The sequence below is a fragment of the Erpetoichthys calabaricus genome, chromosome 3 (assembly GCF_900747795.2).
Source record: "Erpetoichthys calabaricus chromosome 3, fErpCal1.3, whole genome shotgun sequence".
Classification (NCBI taxonomy): Eukaryota; Metazoa; Chordata; class Cladistia; order Polypteriformes; family Polypteridae; genus Erpetoichthys; species Erpetoichthys calabaricus.
This window is the reverse complement of record NC_041396.2, coordinates 256,068,077-256,090,715: the sequence shown is the minus strand read 5'-3', so window position 1 is coordinate 256,090,715 and position 22,639 is coordinate 256,068,077. Positions and strand designations below refer to the sequence as shown.

Below are 22,639 nucleotides of genomic sequence, written 5' to 3'. Positions count from 1 at the left end.
TTCTTTAGTGGATACTTTTAACTTTGAGTTTTCAATCTTTAAGGCATAACCAAACACATTTTAGCCATTTTCGGTGTGATGTCTATGTGTGTCTGTCTGTGGGTCAGCTATTAATGCTGTAAAACGGCATTTGCTTTATATAGTTCAGTGCATACACCATTGGTATATACATATAATGAAAGAATTATGACAGGGCCAGACTTTTGACATCAAAAGGTGTTACTGGCTGAGGTTGCTGAGACGAAAGCAGGTGATGGTTGACCGCACTCGTCAACATCTCTACCTGCAGAGCCGACCTGGAGGGTGAGCAGAGGAGACGTAAAAGAGAAATGATGCACTGGAGCTTAGAGAGACAGACAACCAGATTTTATCTCTGTGTTTTAAACTTGGTTTGAACATATTCTTTTAGATTTATTTATTTATTGCATTTAAGTCCCACAAGGGCGGTTGTCTTTATTGATTATCCTTTTAATGAATTGCACCAGACCTTTAAACACGTTTGAATCTTTTTTGATTGTTCTGAATAAACTGCACTAAGCGCTTTGCACCAGTCTAGTTGTTTGTGCCCTCTTTGCACTAGTCCCTCCTCAGTACATGACGATTACCATTCTGAAAAATGTTAATGCCAAGACTACGGGCACACAGGGCATCACAGTTGCTATAATTATAATTTGAGAGAAAGGCACTATATAGATTCAACAACCTGATGAGGCCCATATGGCATACAGAATAAAAATACCCTCCAGCACTTGAGGTTCAGATGTTGCCAGTGCTGTCGGGGTTTGTCCAGCTCCGAGTCTGACAAGGTGCGATTGGAGTCTCAGGAGCTTTAGTAATTATGCCAAACAAGGTTTGCTTTGAAATGCACCTGCTAATTGGGAGCTAATTGAGATGCAAACCAAACAAAAGACCCCTGAGTTTCCAAGGATGAAAGCAGGGGGTAGTCGTGCTGGGGGGGGGTTGGGTTGCTCCATATCAATGTCTCTGTTTTGATTTACATATGAATTAAAAGCTGAGCTCTTTTATTAAGGACTTCAAGAATTTTCATTCTTCTCATCCCACATACTGGGTCTCGGAAAACAAACAAAGAGAAGAACACTGGGGATGGGGCCAGCATAATATTTCACAGGGATCTTTGCCTCTCTGTTCACTGCCATTTCTATCCCTTAAACATTTTTAACTGAAGATAACTGACTAGAAACTTTAAGACATGCCGACTAATAAGTCTCTCGAGAGAATGAGAGAAGAAATTTTCAGCTGGAAGAGGTTACAAAGCCAGGTGCAATAAACAATTTACTTTTCTGCTCCGTCCTCCTCCATTCAGTTGATTGAAACGTGCAATTCAGAGGCATCATCATGCTCTGTGGAAGCACACCATTTACTAAGAGGATTGGTATTTCGCAACAGCTTTGTCCGTGAGCAGATAGGGGTCACGCCTTACCTTAATTATCCCAACTGTGGATGACATTTATAACCTGTCCTCTGCATGAGGAATACTCGAGGTGGGAAAATACAAGTGAAAAATATGGCTGGCAAATGTTTTTGTGTTCACATGAATTACTTGTGAAGTCTTTGAAATCATTTTAGTGTTTTGGTGCCTCCTGACTCACCAGTATGAGAAACACCTCACATATGGTATGCCATTCAATTCGCCTTGATATCGCGTTATGCAAGAAATTGAGCGTTTTGGTGTTTTCCCCAGTTTTTGTCCATCTAGACCTAAAATCCCTTATTTTTAGACCATATTTTGTGCAGGAAATTGCACCCTAATTATAAAGAGTAAACCAAAATTGATCAGAAGGACTTGAAGTCATGCCTATCACATTGACCGACCCCAGAGGTTCACCCCCTAATGGGATATGAGGAGTCAAAGTTACTCCATTTCACAAAACTTCTACAAAACAGTGGTCTGTAACATAGGCACATGGAATGTCGTTTTATTTTGTTCCAAGGTTCTTCTTCTTCCTAGCATTAGTCCCACACGACTGCAGGGTCTGCTTTTCTGCAATGTCTCCTCCATTTGGCGTGATCCAGGGCATCCTCCAGGGCAACACCAGCAATTTTCATCCGGTCCAACGTTTTTTTCGGTCTCCCTCTTGGGTGTCTGCCTTGGGGGCCCAGGTGCAGTGCCGTTCTGGTCATGGAATTCTCATCACTGTGGGCAACATGCCTATACCATGGTAGCCTTGCTTCATGCATCTTTTCCATGATTGGTGCAACTCCCATCCTTTTCCAGATGTCAGTGTTCATGACATGGGTCCCATCTCGTCAAACCAAGGCACCACCACAGCATCCGTGTTTCCATCACACTAAGGGTCCATTTGTGCTTTGCCGTAGCTGTCCAGCAATCTGAGCCATAGAGGGCAAATGGGCGCACCACTGTTTTATATATCTTGGACTTAAGATGGCCTGGCATGCAGCAGTCGCAGAGGACTTCGGTGACTTTTCGCCATTTCAACCATGTAGCATTGATCCTTGCACTGACATCAGGGAGCAGGTTGCTGCTGCTGCTGATGACAGCCGAGATACTTGAAGTTGGTGACCTTCTTTGGGTCTTCGCCGCCAATGCTGATGGCACCATTGGTCTGCAGACCACACTCCATGTACTCAGTCTTCTTGATGTTAAGCCGCATACCATTGGCATCCAAGCGAGTCTTCCACTGCTGTGTTAGCCGCTCCAGATCTTCACAGCAAATGCTACGTTGTTCCGAGGTTACTGATCATATTTTTTGAGAACTGATTCTTTTGCTGGTGGTCCCAGCCATCTAAAAGCCACTCCCAGAATGTTAAAAATAACAACTTCGGGTATTGCTTGGGACTATTTCAAGGTCACTGATTATGAATATGATGTCATTTTTTATTTTTGATATTTTATTAGAGAGCTAGCCCTTTATTGCCCTTAATTAAAGGGTGAAAAAGGACACATTTCTATTACAATCGAGAATATTTAGACATTTAAACTGAAGCACACATTTTAATATTTCAAATATTTGATGCAACTATTCTAATTTATTTGATACTTTTGCCTCATGAATAAATCATTCCATTTCTTATGAACACCCTAAAAAAGGGATGTTTACACTAATTCTGACTTTTTGCTCTTTGAGGAAAATTGACTATTCTTTGCATTCTTTAGAGGTTATTTTTAACTTTGAATTTTCAATCTTTAAGGCATAACTGAACACATTTTGGCTATTTTCGGTGTGATGTCTATGTTTGTGTCTGGATGGGCTCTATCTGAAGGACGCTTGAATAAGCTAATAATGCTTTAAAACGCCATTTGCTCTGTATATTGTAGTTCAGTTCATACACCATTGGTATATAAATACAGTGAAAGAATTAGGACGGGGTCAGAATTTTGACATCAAATTTTCAGAGGATTTACACATATGAACACTTTTAGAGTCGTGTGTGTGTGCGTGTGTGATGATGAAGTCTGTGATGATAACTCAAAAATCAATCACTCAGTCCTAATGAAGCTTGCAACAGTTATTAGCATTGTAAAATGTTAGAAGCCTATTGATTTTGAATAATCTTGTTTCAGTAGGTTATCACCAGAGTTAAGTGCATATACCATAAGCATATAAATATCGTGAAAGTACTGTGACCGGGTTCAAATTTCATACTTGAGTTTTTAACGGATGTTTGCATATTAAGGATCCCTGAACATGTCTGACGAAATTTAGAGTGACGTCCGTCTGTCTGTCTGTCCGTGTGCATGTGTGTTTGTGTTAGGATGTGAGCCTTTGGGCAGGATAACGGAAAAACAAACCACTCAATTCAAATGAAACTTGGCACAATTATTAGCATGCTGGGAGCCTATTGATTTTGAACAAAATCACTCAAGCGGATTTTGCCCTGCAGAGATAATGATTTTGTGTTTTTGTGTGCATTGGCCTGCCATATTTTACTGCTACTGAGAATTCAGTAAGTATTTAGACGATTTCATTTTCTGCACGCCTTATTGTGTTGTAGATTTTATTTAAAATGAATAAATGTGCCATATTTGCCTATCAATCTACACTCAATAACCCATGACAAAGTGAAAACACACTTTCAAAAAGGTTTGCAAATTTATTAAAAATCAGAAAATGAAATCTCTCAATCATATAAGTACTTGGTCCCTTTGCTGTAGCGTCCCAAACTGTGGTCCGGTGCATCCTTTTAGCTCTAATTAGAACTTGATTGGCGTTCATCTGTGACAAAGTGAATTGATTGGACATCATTTAGAAAAGGCACCGACCTGTGTAAATGAGGTACCACAATTCACACTGCATGTCAGCACAAAAACCAGGCCATGAAATCCAAAGAACTCTCCGTAGACCTTCACAATCAAATTGTGGTGAGGCACAGAGCAGGGCAAGGATACGAAACCATTTCTAAAGCTTTGAGTGTTCTCAGAAGCACGGTGGCCTCATTAATTGCGACATAAAAGTTTGAAACTACCAGAACTCTTCCTAGAGTTGGCCTTCCAACCAAACTGAGTAACCGGGAAAGAAGGAAGTTGGTCAGGGAAGTAAGCAAGAACCCAATGGTCACTCTAACGGAGCTTCACAAGTCCTCTGCTGAGAGATGAGAACTTGTTGAAAGGAGAACCATCTCAACACCACTCCATCAATCAGACAGAAGCCACGTTTGAGTAAAAGGCATACGAAAGCCAGTCTGGAGTTTGTCAAACAACATTTAATGGACTCTGGGAGCATGGGAAAACAGATTCTATGGTCCAATGAGACAAATGTTAAATTTGTTGGGCAGAACTCTAAGCACTGTGTCCAGCAATGGCTAGCTTCTGCTCATCACCTGCCTAACACTATTCCTATGGTGAAGCATGGTGGTGGCAGCATCATGCTATAGGGTTGTTCCTCATCAGAACTGAGGGAAGGATAAAAGTGGCCAAATATAGAGATGCCATTCAAGATAACCTGCTCCAGAGTGCATGTGAAGTCAGAGTTAGACAACAGGTCATCTTTTAGCATGACAATACGATGCTGGAGTGGCTTTGGGACAAGTTCTTGAGTGAGCCAGGCAAAGCTCAGACATGTACTACAAAGAACATGTGCGAAGAGATCTGAATGGAGCTTGAGAGGATCTGACAAGAAGAATGTTATAAACTGCCCAAATCCATGTGTGCAAACTTGTAGACTTACCTCAAATGGCTCAAAGCTGTAAATGCTGTAAAAAGGACTTCTACAAAGTGATGAATTAAGGATCTGAATACTTACATGAATTAAAGATTTCAGTTTTTGATTTTTATAAATTGGCTAACCTTTCTGAAAGAATTATGGGTTACTCTGTGTAGATTGATGGGCTAAAATGGCAAATGTATCCATTTAAAGTTAAATCTATAATGAAATAAAGTGTACAGAAAGTGAAAGACTCTGAATACTTTCTGAATCCTCCGTAAAAACACATCAGACATTTTTTCTTCAGTCTTGTTGTTTGCTATAACATTTTGAATAATAATAAACTGAATAAATGGGACAACCTTGGATGGTTTGCATTATATATAGTATAAATGTCATCTAAAATTTCTACAGGTTTTTAACAGCTAAGGGTAAACATCACAAATAAATTTAAAGATATTTTTCAACAGACTTTTGCTATCTCTATGTAAAAAATCAAACAAGATGTGAATAGATAGTCTACCCTCCATCTCACATTAGCAAGAAGAATAAATACTGTCAAGATGAACATCCTTCCCAGAGCTTCTTTTTCTATTTCGGAGCATCTGCATATACATTAACTAATCATTCTTTAAGAAATTAGACTCATTTATAACCTTATTTATTTGAAATCCGAGACAATCATGCATTCAAAGGGTGACTCTGCAAAGACCTAAAGTAGGAGGTGGCACGGCACTACCTCACTTTCAGTTTTATTACTGGGTGGCAAATATAGAAGTTATAAATTAATGAATATACACAAGCCTGGTTTGCAAAAGAAAAATATAGATTATGTATTTGCATCTTATGAATGATTATGCTTCAAATGCAACTTCCCAGAAACACAATTTTTCCACTATATTCAAATAAGAAACTTTGCTAAAAGGAACCTACCTAATTTTCCAAATCTCCCACCCATTTATATTCCAAATACTATTGAGATCTCAAGATGAAGGCCAGTTTATGATTCCAAGGATTAATAAAATAACATAGGGAGATGGAGCTTTTAGTTACAGGGCCCTGAAGCTGTGGAACGGCCTTTCTGCTAATATAAGAAGTTCCCCTTCAGCTTTAGCTTTTATATCCAGAGTGAAGACTCACAACTTTAGTCTGGCATACCCTGACTAGAGCTGCTGATTAGCTGTGCCTACTGCATCTCTGCTTGTTAGTCATTTGTACAGAAATATACGTAGTACAATATTTTTAACCCTGACTGTAACCCTCCTCTATTCTGTTTCTCTTCTCATTATCTTGATGTGGCACTTGGTGCTGCCGCTCTCCTGCAGATGAAAAGTCATGTCGGATGAAGGAGCATTGGAATCATCAGATGGAAAGATTCTCTCATCAAATTGGATGGGCAACACATACTCCAATATAGAAAACCCAAGAGTGGGTAGGTGTCCTGTTGGCCGTGGTCTTGGACTGTGACTTTGTTTTTGACTTCCTCCTTTACAATTTTAATGTCCACTGTTGTCAACTGGCCATAGATCAATTAAGAAATGGAGAGATATTGTTGGTTTCCATTTATGTTTAATCAGATTCTCCCTTGTTCTCTGTGTGTTTTAACAAATCTTTATTTATATGTGTACCAGTTCTGCATTGAGTAATTAGGATAATCTATACTTTTATTTTAACTTAGAATCGTTCACGGTGCTCTGAGCTTGCACTCAGTGAAGAATGCCATATAAAAATAAGTTGTTGTGATTACCTATTAAAAAGATAAATGGATGCTAAATTTGATTCATTATTAATCACCCATGTTTCAAGATATTTTTGGATGATTACCATGCATATTTCATCTATTATGTACACTGTGTTTAAATGTTAAATATGTATTTACTGTTATTTGTAAATGTGTGCCATTCAGGGGAAAATGTGGGTACTTTACATTAAAATTACTGCTAATGAATTGTCATGACTGAACAAAACTAGAGGCTAAACCGTTTGAGAAGCAATGTCCTAGTTCATCTCCCAGTCGTTGCACACCTGTGCAGTCATTGCCACTTTCTGATTCCACTGTTGCCTAGATGCAGTTTTTCATTGTCAAAGTTATACTTCAACAGAAATCGCAATGAGTGACATCATCCACATGGTGGTATTTAAGCCACCATTGCAGGTCTGTTGTCATCCAATATTATTATTATTTTATGTGTATGCTTCCTTAAAGATTCTTTTATTGAATGACTTTCTAGCTAGGCTTTTCAGACTTTGAATTATGGTCATGTTGTATAAACATTTATCTTTCTGGTGTTGACCCCTGCTAGTCACCTGGTTATGATTTCATCTTCCAATACTTTTTTACTTGCCTTGGTGGCCTGCAAATTTCACTAATGCTGGCAATATAGTAAAACTTCCTCGCAGCAGATCCTTATGTGAAATTGGAGTCAGGAAGAAGGCAAGTGGCACTCTAGGATACAAGATGAGAACCCAGAATGAGAGCTGGAACGTAAAACTGCGTGGCATATACAGTAGATGTGGGCAACAGGATGAGCCACCACACAGATAGGTAGGAGCTCACATTAGGAATTATCAGACTGTCTTCAGTGGTTGGTTGTGTTCTTTGAATTACTTTGCACTTTGAATTCCCTTCTGTTGATGAATATAATTCTGGCTTTCTTTCTGCCTTTTTAATATTATTTTGGGTTCCAGAGAGAACTCAAGAGTGCCCCCACTGTTTACAAAGTTAAGAGACCCTTTTTAAAATAAAGTCTCATGCCTGCTGGAATCCTAGCCCCTCTATAATCCTGCAGATTTTCGTATTGCCTCACTTAGAATATCTGGTAATGCTTTATAATAAATTTCATTAATGAAGCATTAACAAGCATTATGTAATGTTTAACAGCTCATGAGTTCATGTTCATTCAAATAGTTATAAATGTAATAAAATGATCATTCATACATTAGCTAATGAATTAGGTATTATAGTTGGGCATTGGGTAGTCTATTCCATGACATTTCAAGACAATACAAATAAGGATTAAACGCACCAATTTCTTTGTTCTAATTGTCTATGCATTAGCTTGTTCATTCTTAAATCAACACATTCTGTACATTTTTTGATAAAAAAGCTCTTTTGTTTATTTTCATCAATGTAATCATATTTTATAGACTATTAAAATTTGATCAAACAGCGGTTTACAAATACTACTTATTATTAATTAATAATTTAGCATTTTCTATTTGTGTATTCACGTGTTTGTGTGTCAGTATGAATGTCAAATATTTTTAGGAAAAATAAAACATAGAAAGATTGTTTTTTTTAAATTGTATTTGCTGTTCCTTGCAATTTTGATAAATTGAAAAAAATATTTAAAATTGAAGAAATGCTGTACAATACCATTTCTAAAAAGGAATTACTTGTTCATATCACAGTAGTGTAATGTCTTATCATAAATCTGTTATTAAGGCAATAAACATAATGCTTTTATTCCGAATGATTTGCTCCTGCCATTAATTTCTATTACAAGGATGAAACTAAACTATTCATAAAACTGCTCCTTACATCCCATTGCTGTCTTCAGCAGGGCACAGAGCTGGTCATGCTAAAGCCCAGTACCCATTAATGTATTAATTACCCATTTACACACCTTTATAACGCATGAACAGTTGCAATGTTAGATTAGGTACTATAAAAACCTCTACAACTCACGAAAAAATGGTTTATAAACATGTGCAGACCTGTATAATAAATGAAGAGTTTCAACTTTAGATTGAGTACTGCAAAAACATTTATAACGAATGAATAAATGAAATGAAAAACAAGTGTGAAATCCAGCAAAAATTCTTGCAGTGTTACAAGAAGGCCAGTACATGAAATAAGCAGTTTTACAGACTCATGAACAACACACTCGCATATGATAAATAAAACACAAGTAGCTGATATTTAAAGATGCTTGCCAGTAATCAGCTAGACGTTAGTGAATGCAGTCTCAACATGAGTATTGTGGTAACAAATGGTAAAAAAGTTACATAATTTGTAAATGTTCAAAAGTACATTACCTAACATATGAATTATCATTTAATGACATTTATAACTATTTGAATGAACATTACATTACACAATGCTAGTTAATGCATTATTAATGAAAGTTATTATATAGTGTATATAATTTGATATCTGTAATGACTTTAAAAAACGCATTCTTAATTAATAGTATACATTTTAAAACAAAGCCAGATTAATGCAGGTTCATTTAATGTTTCTTGAAATGTTGCTCAATAGCATCTTTCAGTTTATTATGCCTTTAAAAACAAACCTGAGAAGATGTAGCGATTTCAAGTTTGATTTACTACTTTGAAGCAGCAAAGGCTCAAATGAAGTATGTGTGTGTGTGGGTTTACTCAATAAATGTTTGCTTTTACGCTTTATGAAACTTGTTTTCTTTGTTTAGATTTAATAGCTGAAAATATTGAAAATGCTCAAGGCATCATGCCCAGTGATTTATTGTAGGGTATTGGAATTAAGTTGAAAATAAAATCATTTTTTCAGAAGTGTTGTGGAGCACTGGAAATTGGGTAAGTATCCCCAACACCGGAGGACACTGCAGCACATCGCTATATATGACTGGACCCTCAGGCATAATAAAAACGTCAAGGAGGAAAATCAGTGTATTTACTCAAAAATATTAACTTGGCTGTAGAACATTCTTTTGGACAATGTCCCAAGTACCATTAGCTGATCAGTGAAACTTGCAACCTAATGACATTATAGTGCTCAGAAAAGAGACGTAATTATTGACTAACATTGAATAGGAATTCTTTAACAAAGGCTAACAGTTTTTCTCCAGGGACAGTGTGGTCAGTGGAAAATGATGAGGTTGACCCTGGTGCCCTGAGCCTCTACTTTTTGGTCAGTAAGAGTAGATAATGACAACAGTGGTGGTAATTCTCATATGGATGATCAGTACCTAAAGATAATGTTCACATCGTAGTCCATGTCTCAACTACACTATCTCATAACTAAGCACTGTATGGTCGGTGAGAAGTGCTGAAGTCTACAATGCTGCCCTAATTCTGTAACCTTTGGTCAATAAGGGCAGTTGAAGTCTCATTCTAACCTAAGTATTCAAAACCTCCATTCTTTTGTAAGATAGGAGACACAAGAACAGGAACAAGGACAAATTTGTAAACTTGTTAAGAGTAGATTTTGCACATGTTAGGTTTTTCTTCATGCAAAGAACCATAGACGCAAGGAATAAATTACCACGTTATGTGGTGGAGAACAGGAATTTGTGGACCTTTTAATAATGACTTGATATTATTTTGGACAATTTAGGAGAATAGGATGAACATGCATGCTGGACTGAATGGCCTGTCCCCCTCACAACTGTTCTAATGTCCTAAATTATTTCCTCATGTTGTTTGCTTACAGCTTCACTGTGTGGTCAGTGAGAGCGAACAAAGTTCAGACTGGTTTCCAAATCTTTGCTATATTGTGTTTGAGAAGGAAATGATGTCCACACTGCTGACCTGATTATGTTAGAGGATCGTGCAAGGACTTCATAATGCTGCCTAGAAGGAAGAATCATATGGCTTGAAGTGTTTTGAAGAAAAAAAATGAATAAACGGTTGTGCTGGTGTCTGCTGAATTGTAAAGAAGATGAGTTGAAGCATGAACTGCTGCTGGAGAGTCTTCACTGTAGTAAGATCGTTTACAGCAAAATGATATTGGTTTTGCAGCCCCATATGGTCAGTGACAGGAGATGAGTTAATTTAAATGATGCAGTGCAATTTTACTTTTCAAACACTCTCTTATAATCAAAATCTGGCTCAGGTCCATGAACACTTCAAGTGATCTCTTCTCATCTTTGTTTTCTTTACACCTAAAGCCACAAGAGACCATTTCCCTCAACACCAATGTAAATGAACCACACAAACTTAAAAAGAAGACACTTTCTACATCAAGGTCAGCTCAGGTTCAGAAAGACTTCTGACTTTCTTTCACTTTCTCAGTCTTACTTAAACCCTCAAAAATATTGGAAGAAACCTAAAGTACTCCCTAAGTGGGTTTTGTTTGCTTTCTTGTGGCCACTTTCTGTGCCTTTCCTCTGTGGACAATGCCATAGTTAGTCAGTCTGACTCTTTTTCTGCTATTGTCTTTGTTTGCTTTCTTTATGATCAAAGTCAGTCATTTAAGGCTAATGACCCCATTTTTGTAATGTTACTTGGTGGACAGTTCTAACTAGTTAGTTAGTCTGACTTTACTTTCTGCTGACTCATCACTATCTGCCCCGTTGTTTAATAAATCCCCCTGTCAAATATCAGAGAGGTCCCTTTGGTATTCCAGAAATCTCAGCAGCTGCACTTAAAGATTATTGAAGGATTAAATGTTCTCATTACATTTAGTGTCACCAGAGCAGAAGACGCATTAATGATGATTCATCTCGGCTTTATCCAGTTCTCCGCTTCCAAGTTAAAGAAGGAAGCTGCTCATGGGAGGATTTCCGCTAAGAGCAGCCAAGTACAGGTTTAGGCTTTGAAGGTTTTTAGACAACCATCTGTTTGTAGGAAATGGTATTTTCTACTTATTGTGACAGGTTGCCCCAACATTCTCATCCATGTATTATTTTCTGATGTGAGTCAGACAATCAGGGAGGAGTGAACAAGACAGTAATAAGCCTCTAATGAACTGACTAATAAAAAGAGAATTATTACTCACACATATGCTATGACAATTTAGGGACTTCATATGTATGCTCTCTGAGTCCCCAGTTGTCAAATTCAGATTCTGGAGGGCTGCAGTAGTTGCAAGTTTTCACTCGAGCCACTTTCTTAATTAGTAACAGTAAGCAATTACTGCACTGTTGTTGATAGAACTTTCCTCTTTTGAGTTAATTTAAGATTCAGAACTCTTAATTGTTTTCAGTAGCCCAAAAATAATGAGATGTGAAGCAAGCAAACAGATGTCTGGCTAACCAGATCCTATTTGCACTTGTGTGTATATTGTGCAGTATATGTTTCAATAAAATAGAAAATAAAAAAGGGGTAAAGGCCTGAGAATTTTTAATCTGTTATGATCCACAAACCATGCTGATAGTGCGCTCCAGAAAAAGAAAATCAACAATTTTTGGGAATGTCTGGTGTGGCAGAAAGAGAACGCTAAGAGGCCATAGAATTGTGATAATGCATTCAATAACAGCAGATAAGATAAGAATTTCAAAAATGGAGGCTCATCAGAACAGAGTCTTGAACAACTTGGGTTAGTTGGTCATCTGTTGGCCAATTTTGGAGTTCATTTTTACTTGGCAGCTTCTTAAGGAAAAAAAATCAGTTAAATCTTAAAAAACAAGTCAACAAACTTTAAGGTAAAATAAGCCTGTTCCATTAGTGGCAGTAATTAGTTACACATTGAGGAAGTACACTGTGACCCCCCTGGATCTGAGTTTGACACCCCTGGTGAACGTATTGGAGAATGCTATACAAAACCAGATTGAACTAAGATGAGTAGAATAAATGGGACCTGTAGAACCCAGAAAGGGCCACCATATTGCCCAAGAAATGTTGTTGTCCTTCATTCGCACTGCATAGCATTCTGGTCTGCAAGGTGATATTATTAGTACATAGTCCTGCTTAAGCCGTCTTGGACTGTTCTGAACTGATGTTATTTTAGTAGTCCACATTGCTTCGATGAATAAACACTTTACTGATGCTGAGAAAGAGAAAAATCATTACCTGTATAATCATTTTAACAGTATAAGTATATTACTAGTTTGTATTAATGAGCCATGGATTAATTGTTTAATAATATGACTTACTTAAACTAATGAGTTAAAGATTAATTGTTTATTAATAAGACTTACATATAAAAATTAAGTGTGTACGCAAAGCTAAAAGGACAAACTTACATTTCTGTCAAACTGCTGACTCTTAGTCTGTACTCAGGAAAACTGCTAATCTTTTTTATTTTCAACGTCTGTGATTTTTGTTTAATCAACAGTAATAGGTTCTTTCACTTCTTCTTAAGTTGTTTTGAACAAATGTGTTGTAATTTTTGGGCATATTACTGAACCCCTCCAAAGAATTGTGTAACCTTGTCTCATGATAAGCTGTCTCTGCAAGATGTATCAATTATAAAAGGGAACTCACCCCCCGCAAGATTGGGCTATTTTCTGGTAACTGTCAGTGACACAAGCTGACAGGGGCTGCAGTGGTCTCTCTGCTCATCAAGAATAAAGAAATTGCTTTTTTACTCTACATCTGCTGTCTGTCTGCTGTTTGCCTCGAACCTTCGTCCACAATGCCTTGTAAGTTCAATTAACACCAATAAAAGCCTTCATTCATGCCTTGTTACATACTGGTAAGTGAGTCATAGATGCATTTGTGCAGTACCTAAAGTAAAGTGTTAACACACTCCTCAAGAAATATAATTTACAACAGGAACAAAATCCAGGACCTATAATGAATGAATGGGTTTATAAAAGAGAAAGCCATGAATAAGAAACACAGAGAAGAGCAAGAGATCCTCACATTTTTTAGAGGACTAGCATTGCTTTAGCCTGTTTTACCGATTTCTCATTTGAAAGTTAAGGTGATGTACTACGGACGTTTGGGCAAGCATTCTGGATTCGAACTGGGCACCCTGTTATTGCTCTAGAGCAGGGGTACTCAATTACAGCCCTCAAGGTCCGCAGTGGCTGCAAGTTTTCATTCCAACCAGTTTTGTGTGATTTGACATCAGACCTAATAACATGGTGTTACTCAAACCACCTACAACTGAACACCAGCAAAACCAAGGAGCTGGTGGTGGATTTTACGAGGCCTAGGCCCCTCATGGTCCCCGTAATCATCAGAGGTGACTGTGTGCAGAGGGTGCAGACCTATAAATACCTGGGAGTGCAGCTGGATGATAAATTGGACTGGACTGCCAATACTGATGCTCTGTGCAAGAGAGGACAGAGACGACTATACTTCCTTAGAAGGCTGGCGTCTTTCAACACCTGCAATAAGATGCTGCAGATGTTCTATCAGACGGTTGTGGTAAGCGCCCTCTCCTACGCGGTGGTGTGCTTGGGAGGCAGCATAAAGAAGAAGGACGCCTCGCACCTGGACAAACTGGTGAGGAAGGCAGTCTCTATTGTAGGCATGGAGCTGGACAGTTTGACATCTGTGGCAGAGCGACGGGCACTGAGCAGGCTCCTGTCAATGATGGAGAATCCACTGCATCCACTGAACAGTATCATCTCCAGACAGAGGAGCAGCTTCAGAGACAGACTGCTGTCACTGTCCTGCTCCACTGACATACTGAGGAGATCGTTCCTTCCCCACACTATGCGACTCTTCAATTCCACCCAGGGGGGGTAAACGTTAAAATTATGCAAAGTTATCGTCTGTTATACCTGCATTGTTATCACTCTTTAATTTAATATTGTTTTTTTATCAGTATGCTGCTGCTGGAGTATGTGAATTTCCCCTTGGGATTAATAAAGTATCTATCTATCTATCTATCTATCTATCTATCTATCTATCTATCTATCTATCTATCTATCTATCTATCTATCTATCTATCTATCTATCTATCTATCTATCTATCTATCTACAGTGCATCCAGAAAGTATTCACAGCGCATCACTTTTTCCACCTTTTGTTATGTTACAGCCTTATTCCAAAATGGATTAAATTCATTTTTTTCCTCAGAATTCTGCCCACAACACCCCATAATGACAATGTGAAAAAAGTTTACTTGAGGTTTTTGCAAATTTATTAAAAATAAAAAAACTGAGAAATCACATGTACATAAGTATTCACAGCCTTTGCTCAATACTTTGTCGATGCACCTTTGGCAGCAATTACAGCCTCAAGTCTTTTTGAATATGATGCCACAAGCTTGGCACACCTATCCTTGGCCAGTTCCGCCCATTCCTCTTTGCAGCACCTCTCAAGCTCCATCAGGTTGGATGGGAAGCGTCGGTGCACAGCCATTTTAAGATATCTCCAGAGATGTTCAATCGAATTCAAGTCTGGGCTCTGGCTGGGCCGCTCAAAGACATTCACAGAGTTGTCCTGAAGCCACTCCTTTGATATCTTGGCTGTGTGCTTAGGGTCGTTGTCCTGCTGAAAGATGAACCGTCGCCCCAGTCTGAGGTCAAGAGCACTCTGGAGCAGGTTTTCATCCAGGATGTCTCTGTACATTGCTGCAGTCATCTTTCCATTTACACTGACTAGTCTCCCAGTCCCTGCCGCTGAAAAACATCCCCACAGCATGATGCTGCCACCACCATGCTTCACTGTAGGGATGGTGCCTGGTTTCCTCCAAACGTGACGCCTGGCATTCACACCAAAGAGTTCAATCTTTGTCTCATCAGACCAGAGAATTTTCTTTCTCATGGTCTGAGAGTCCTTCAGGTGCCTTTTGGCAAACTCCAGGCGGGCTGCCATGTGCCTTTTACTAAGGAGTGGCTTCCGTCTGGCCACCCTACCATATAGGCCTGATTGGTGGATTGCTGCAGAGATGGTTGTCCTACTGGAAGGTTCTCCTCTCTCCACAGAGGAGCTCTGACAGAGTGACCATCGGGTTCTTGGTCACCTCCCTGACTAAGGCCCTACTCCCTGATCGCTCAGTTTAGATGGCCGGCCAGCTCTATGAAGAGTCCTGGTGGTTTTGAACTTCTTCCACTTATGGATGATGGAGGCCACTGTGCTCATTGGGACCTTCAAAGCAGCAGAAATTTTTCTGTTACCTTCCCCAGATTTGTGCCTGTCTCGGATGTCTACAGAGAATTCCTTTGACTTCATGCTTGGTTTGTGCTCTGACATTAACTGTCAACTGTGGGACCTTATATGGACAGGTGTGTGCCTTTCCAAATCATGTCCAATCAACTGAATTTACCACAGGTGGACTCCAATTAAGCTGCAGAAACATCTCAAGGATGATCAGGGGAAACAGGATGCACCTGAGCTCAATTTTGAGCTTCATGGCTAAGACTGTGAATACTTATGTACATGTGCTTTCTCAATTTTTTTATTTTTAATAAATTTGCAAAAACCTCAAGTAAACTTTTTTCACGTTGTCATTATGGGGTGTTGTGTGTGGAATTTTGAGGAAAAAAATGAATTTAATCCATTTTGGAATAAGGCTGTAACATAACAAAATGTGGAAAAAGTGATGCGCTGTGAATACTTTCCGGATGCACTGTATCTAACAGATAATGAAACTTGATGTTTAATGATGTGGCTTGTTAGTGATTTCATTCTTTCCAGACAAAAATGATATACTTATTGTTTTCTGAGAACTTTATCCATATGCTTTGTGGTCCTTCCCTTCTCATTTATTTTAAAACATTTTATTAACACCCGATGCCCATGCCTGGCCGGGACGCCCCTTCACCACATCTGCCAGGGGGACAAGGGTGGGAAGCCCAGTATCTCCACCTGGAAGCTAGATGGCAGCCTCCCTGGGTTGCAGTGGTGCCTCGGACTCCCCCCAGGGCTTCATGGGGGTTGGAGTTCTGTGCAGCTCTGTGGGGTTCCGCAGGCGCCACCAGGGGGTGCTGCAACAGGAGCGGCTGGCCCCTTTTGGGCACTGGTTTCACCTTACCTGGAAATGCAGCCAGATGTCAGCAATCAACCACCTGGAGCACTTCCAGGTAACTGATAAAAGGGAGCCAGCGATCACCACTCAGTGGGCAGAGTCGGAGGAGGAGGACAAAGCTTGTGGAGGAGTGGTGGTGGAAGAGAGAAAAGTGCTTTTGTGTGTTACTTGTGCTTGGGACTGTGTTTTGTATGGGTACGAGGGTGGGTACGAGGAAGGCATAGCCCACAGATGAAGAAAATAAAAAGTATTTGTTTTATTTTACACGTGCCTCCTATGTCCAATCTGTGTCGGGTCAGGTGCTATATAGCGTCATTCTTACAACAGATACTTCATGATGCATACACACAGGTTTAAATGGAAACGCGTTATCTACAGAGCTGGTTGTTCTTTTGTCATTTGTACCTCATTATTAACTGAAGGGTGGTTTATAAAAGTGGTGACAATTAAAACCGAAATGCAGCAGTTAAAAACTAAAATACACTATTAAGGCTTCTGAATTGTAACACACATTACCTAAAACTAACCCTCACAAAAATATTGCTTTCTTATTAATTGAGCTATGCTACCCATCTAAGACAGATTGAAATCTAAGTAATCAATGTAGACGTCAGCATTAATGTCTGCAGTCCACCATGCATTGTTATGTGCCATTTGTTATGAGATTCATAAAGCATTTTATTATTTAAAATGTGTATAATGCGGCATCTTTTGGAATGACAGAGACATGGCAACTGGATGGACATACAGTACGGACAGACACACGAACACTTATCCTTTTATTGAGGTGAATAAATGGGTTCTAACTGGTTGAAGAGAAAACCTGCAGACTGTAACTGAGTACCTCTGCTGTAGAGTCGGCACATTTTTTCTATGTCTGGGTGTGTTTTTATTCCAAAGTGGTACAAAATTATTTTTGATTTTTAGTGTTAAAAGATTGTAGTAAAGGGAAAATTAGTACCATAGATACTCGCGTATTAGTCGATCTCGCAGATAAGTCGAGTGTATTTTTAAGCTGAAAATTATGAAATTTGTTATGACCCATGTATAAGTCGAGGGTAAAACTTGACAGCTTGCGACCTTTAACACTATGTACTAGCTGACAGGCACGCGTGATCATATCCGCTATATGCCAGCTTGCTCCCGCGACCTTTAACACTATGTACTACCCGACAGGCATGCGCGATCGTATCTGCTATATGCCGGCTTGCTCCGGCGAACTTTAACACTATGTACTGGCCGACAGGCACATGCGATTGCAGCCGCTATATGCCGGCTTGCTCCCGTGACCTTTAACACTATGTACCAGCCGACAGGCACGCGCGATGGCAGCCTCTAGATGGCACGTGGCAGCTAATGATATGTTTGTTATCCAAAACCTGCAAAAGCTAATGCTCAAATTCAAGTATTTCACATTTTAAATAATTATTTAATGAAATTAGAAAAAAACTAGCTAATTAGCAATAGTAGTGCTGGCTTATAATTATTTCAAAGACCATGGGAAACGGCAGATGACCGGTGACTTAACACCGTGAAGCGTTGAGTGTACAATGTCATTACCCAAATTCTATGGACAATTGTGCTGCCCCGTGGATAAGTCGACCCTGTTTTTTTGAAAGAATTTTAAGGCATAAATTTTTCGACTTATACGTGAGTATCCACGGTAGTAGTCTGTCCACCGTAAGAATGTTTTTTATTGTATGTTATGGATAAACAGCCCAGCTATATGCCGTTTCACTATAACATGGGGCTTTTTCTGTCTTTATTACTGTTGCATAGTTGGGATGGATTTATACACTTTGTAGTAATCTGTTTTTTTATTCACTATTCATGCTCCTTGGCTTCTTATCAAATAAAAATGACTAACCTAATAGGAAAGTGCCTTGTACACCTTGTTGACCTCTGGCTGTGCAGCCAGACATAACTCCAACTCCATTATTAAATTTGCAATATGTCAGCACCATCATAGGCCTGATCACCAACAATAATGTGGCAGCTTAAAGAAAGGAGGTCTGCCTGATGAGTCAATGGTGTCAGGACAGCCATCTGATTCTTAATGTCAGCAAAACTAAAGAGCTGCTCATTGACTTCAGGAAGCAGAAGGCAGACTACACTTTCCTCTACATCAGAGGGGATGCTATTGAGAGGGTGGGCAGCTTTAAATTTCTTGGAGTGACCATCAAAGATGAACTGATTTGAACACAACACGTTTCAGCTCTTTTCAAGAAGACTCACGAAAGACATCTGAGAAAAGCCCAGTCCTCCCCATTTTTTCTCACAAACTTCTACAGGGTCACAATGGTCATTCCTTACTGGCTGCCTCATATCCTGGTACAGCACTTGCTTGGCTCAAGATTACAAAGCATTGCAGAGGGAGGTGAAGGCCATGCAGAATATTACTGGCATACAGCTGCCCTCTGTTCATGACACACTCACTGCCTTTGAAAGCCAAACAGTATTATTAAGGGCCTCCGACATCTTTCACTGTTACCTTTCTCACTCCTCCTTTCAGGCAAATGGCACCTGGAAACCAATAGATTCAGGCATAGCTATTACCCACAAGTCATAAGGTTACTTAAAAGGCAGTCACACTAGCAAATACTGTCAGAAATATTGTAGCATAAAAATGTTTAATGTGTATGTATTTATTGTAAAGGATGCACTGGCGTTTCGGCCACGACAGACCAAATTCCCTTATCTGGCCATGACGCCAAGAGAGACTGGTGGGACCAGTGGGAGACTACTTCCCATGGGCAGATCATTCCCCCGTACACTGAATGGCAGCATCCCTTCTGGGTGAGCCCTGGTTTGGACACCAATAAGGCAGCATGGCAGTTGTGGTCCCATAAAGTTGCTATGTTGGGTTACATGGGGGCCACCAGGGGGAGCTGGCCTGTGATCAAAGGGTTCTGTCTGTGGGTGCATCCAGGAGATAATGGATTGAGCACCAGAATACTCCCAGGTCTGGATTAAATGAGAGACCTCCACTTTATCTGGAAAGTCTGAACTGGGAAAGGAGCTGGACAACACACACCTGGGAGAAGTAGAGGAGAAAGAAGAGAAAGAATTGTATTGCTGCGCTGTGATATGTTAAAATAATGGAAAAGAAGCCTGTTGTGGGTACTTGTTCAATAAAAACCACTTGTTTTAAACCCGGGACTAGTGTTTGTGGAGTTCTGGAGTATATACGTAACTATCTTTATATATAATACGCTACCGTGGCTGTTTGTTTGTCTGTCCAGGATTTTAAATCACCTGTAGCTCGCAAACTGTTTGAACTATTCACCTGAAATTTGGCACACATATACTACGTGATGTCTACTATCAGCTTTCGGAGTGATGATTGACCTCCAAGGTTATTCCTCTTTTTATTTTTATTTTATTTTATTGTAGAATCAACTCTTGGCAGCAGGAAGCAGGGCGGCCATGCGCCGTCCGTCCCCTACCTCTTCATATCTGAAATCATTCTTGAGGCAAATTGAATACTTGAATGCCAGCTTAAGTGAAAAATTAAGAAAAACGTACTAAGCAATTGCATCAACCTCTGAGCAAACAAATGCTAAATGTACAGAGAAAGATTATGAAAACTAGGAATTCTCAAGTCAAGTGTATTCCGTGCAGTGCACCGTTACTGGTATATGTATATATATTGTCACACACGTGTGCATGGGTGGCAGCTAAAGGGCCTGAATGAGGGCAATTCCATGCTAAACTAGGGGGTGGCAAAGTGTACTAATCCTTTGTCTCTTTCCACTGCAGACCACTTACAGGAAATTCAATTCCGACAACGTCATTTCCTGTTCTTGACCCAACAATGCCACTTCCGGCTCTGGCCCCACTGATGTCGCTTCCTATGCTTGCCCTTAAAACTTCTATCTTTACCTTAGCAATTCAGTTCTGTTTTGAACTCTAATCTGTTCACATCTGTACATCAAACTATCCATTTTGCAGCCAGGAACAATATATGGGATGGCTGCCCCAAACTTCTTTATTTGTCTTTGACAATATATATATATATACATATATATATATATATATATATATATATATATATATATATATATATATATATATATATATATATATATAATATATATGTGTGTGTATATTCTTCATGAAGTCTAAACAACTGAAACATGTCTTTTACCTTCCTATACTGTTTATAGATAGACAGATATATAAATATATATAGACGTGTGTGTGCTTCTTTGTTGAATGCTATTTATACCTTTTATTTTTTCTTTGCCTTTTTCTTGTGTTCAGAGGAGACATGTAAGTAAGAATTTCAATGTACTATTGCTCTACATACTATGCACACATGACAATAATCTTGAGCAAGCTATTGTACACTGCAACCATAAAATGTATTTACAACTGTTTTACTTATGTTTTGTATAAGGATATGGATATGGTGAGAGAAGAAATGCAAGTGATGGGTGTAACAGAGTGAGATGCAGAGGACAGGAAGGTATGGAAAAAGATGATCAGCTATGGTGACCCCTAACGGGAGCAGTCAAAAGAAGGTTTAGATAGATAGATAGATAGATAGATAGATAGATAGATAGATAGATAGATAGATAGATAGATAGATAGATAGATAGATAGATAGATAGATAGATAGATAGATAGATAGATAGATACTTTATTAATCCCAAGGGGAAATTCACATACTCCAGCAGCAGCATACTGATAAAGAAACTATTAAATTAAAGAGTGATAACAATGCAGGTATACAGACAGACAATAACTTTGAATAATGTTAACGTTTATCCCAAACCCGGGTGGAATTGAAGAGTCGCATAGTGTGGGGGAGGAACGATCTCCTCAGTCTGTCAGTGGAGCAGGACAGTGACAGCAGTCTGTCTCTGAAGCTGCTCCTCTGTCTGAAGATGATACTGTTTAGTGGATGCAGTGAATTCTCCATGATTGACAGGAGCCTGCTCAGCGCCCGTCGCTCTACCACAGATGTCAACTGTCCAGCTCTGTTTAGTGAAGTAAAGGAAGATGTACTGTATAACTCTTTAGTATAGCAACTTTGTTGATGTTACTGACTGTTTGCATACCTACAACAAAACCAAATAATTTTGCAAACTCTTTCACTCTCAATATACTTTTATTCCCTGGGGCTTCCAATATGTCATGTTGAATGTGTTAAACCCAATCCATAGGTGGAGAGGTCTACAGATAAACACAAAAAATTGCCTTTTCAATGCACACAATTGATACACGCACACACACACTCACATATATATATGTACTCCACATTATTTTACTAGTATGATAAATTTATCCCACTGCTGACACCACTCAAAGGAGAATATTTCCAAAATGGATACCACTGACACACAAACACTAGATTGTCACTCAGTAGTGCAGAAGACTACTAGCCTTTTTATAAACCATATAGACTCAAGTGAAGACTTGATGGGCCATTTAATCTCCTAATGATCATGATTGGAATATTTGAGAAATCATAATATACATCACAAACAAGAAAAAGAATATGATGTTGCGCTTAATGTCTGATTTGAAATCTTTCATACCTGCTGCAAATAAAATTGAACCTCATCCAGTTGGCTCACTAATCTGTGCACAAAAATGAAGAAGCAGACTGGATTTGGCATTTACAATTTAATATCATATCATATTTGCTTTCATTGGCCCAGGTTGCACAGAGACAGTTTCATAAGTGCAGAGGCGTTTTCATGAAACTCTTAGACCAAACAGATGCCTGCTATAAAAAGAAACAGGCATCCTGGACTTCAAAAAAAAGAGTGTAAAACAAAGACAGACATGTTGCTTCATTTAATGATGAGGTCCTCATTCTGAGCAGGGAAGGTGATTAATCCTCCCGTCGAGATTAGGAGTGGGTGTCTGTCAGCCTGGCAACAAACAGTCCTGTAATTAGGGCAGCACACGATCAAGACACGGATATGTGTAACAACGGAGA

The 22,639-nt window shown here is 39.1% G+C and overlaps 1 protein-coding gene across 1 annotated transcript in view; it reads right to left on the bottom strand.

Moving 5' to 3' along the window:
* Positions 1-22,639, bottom strand: part of LOC114649534 (synaptotagmin-6-like) — a 127,558-nt gene that overhangs the window by 90,713 nt on the left and 14,206 nt on the right. The gene's annotated exons all lie outside the window — the stretch shown is intronic.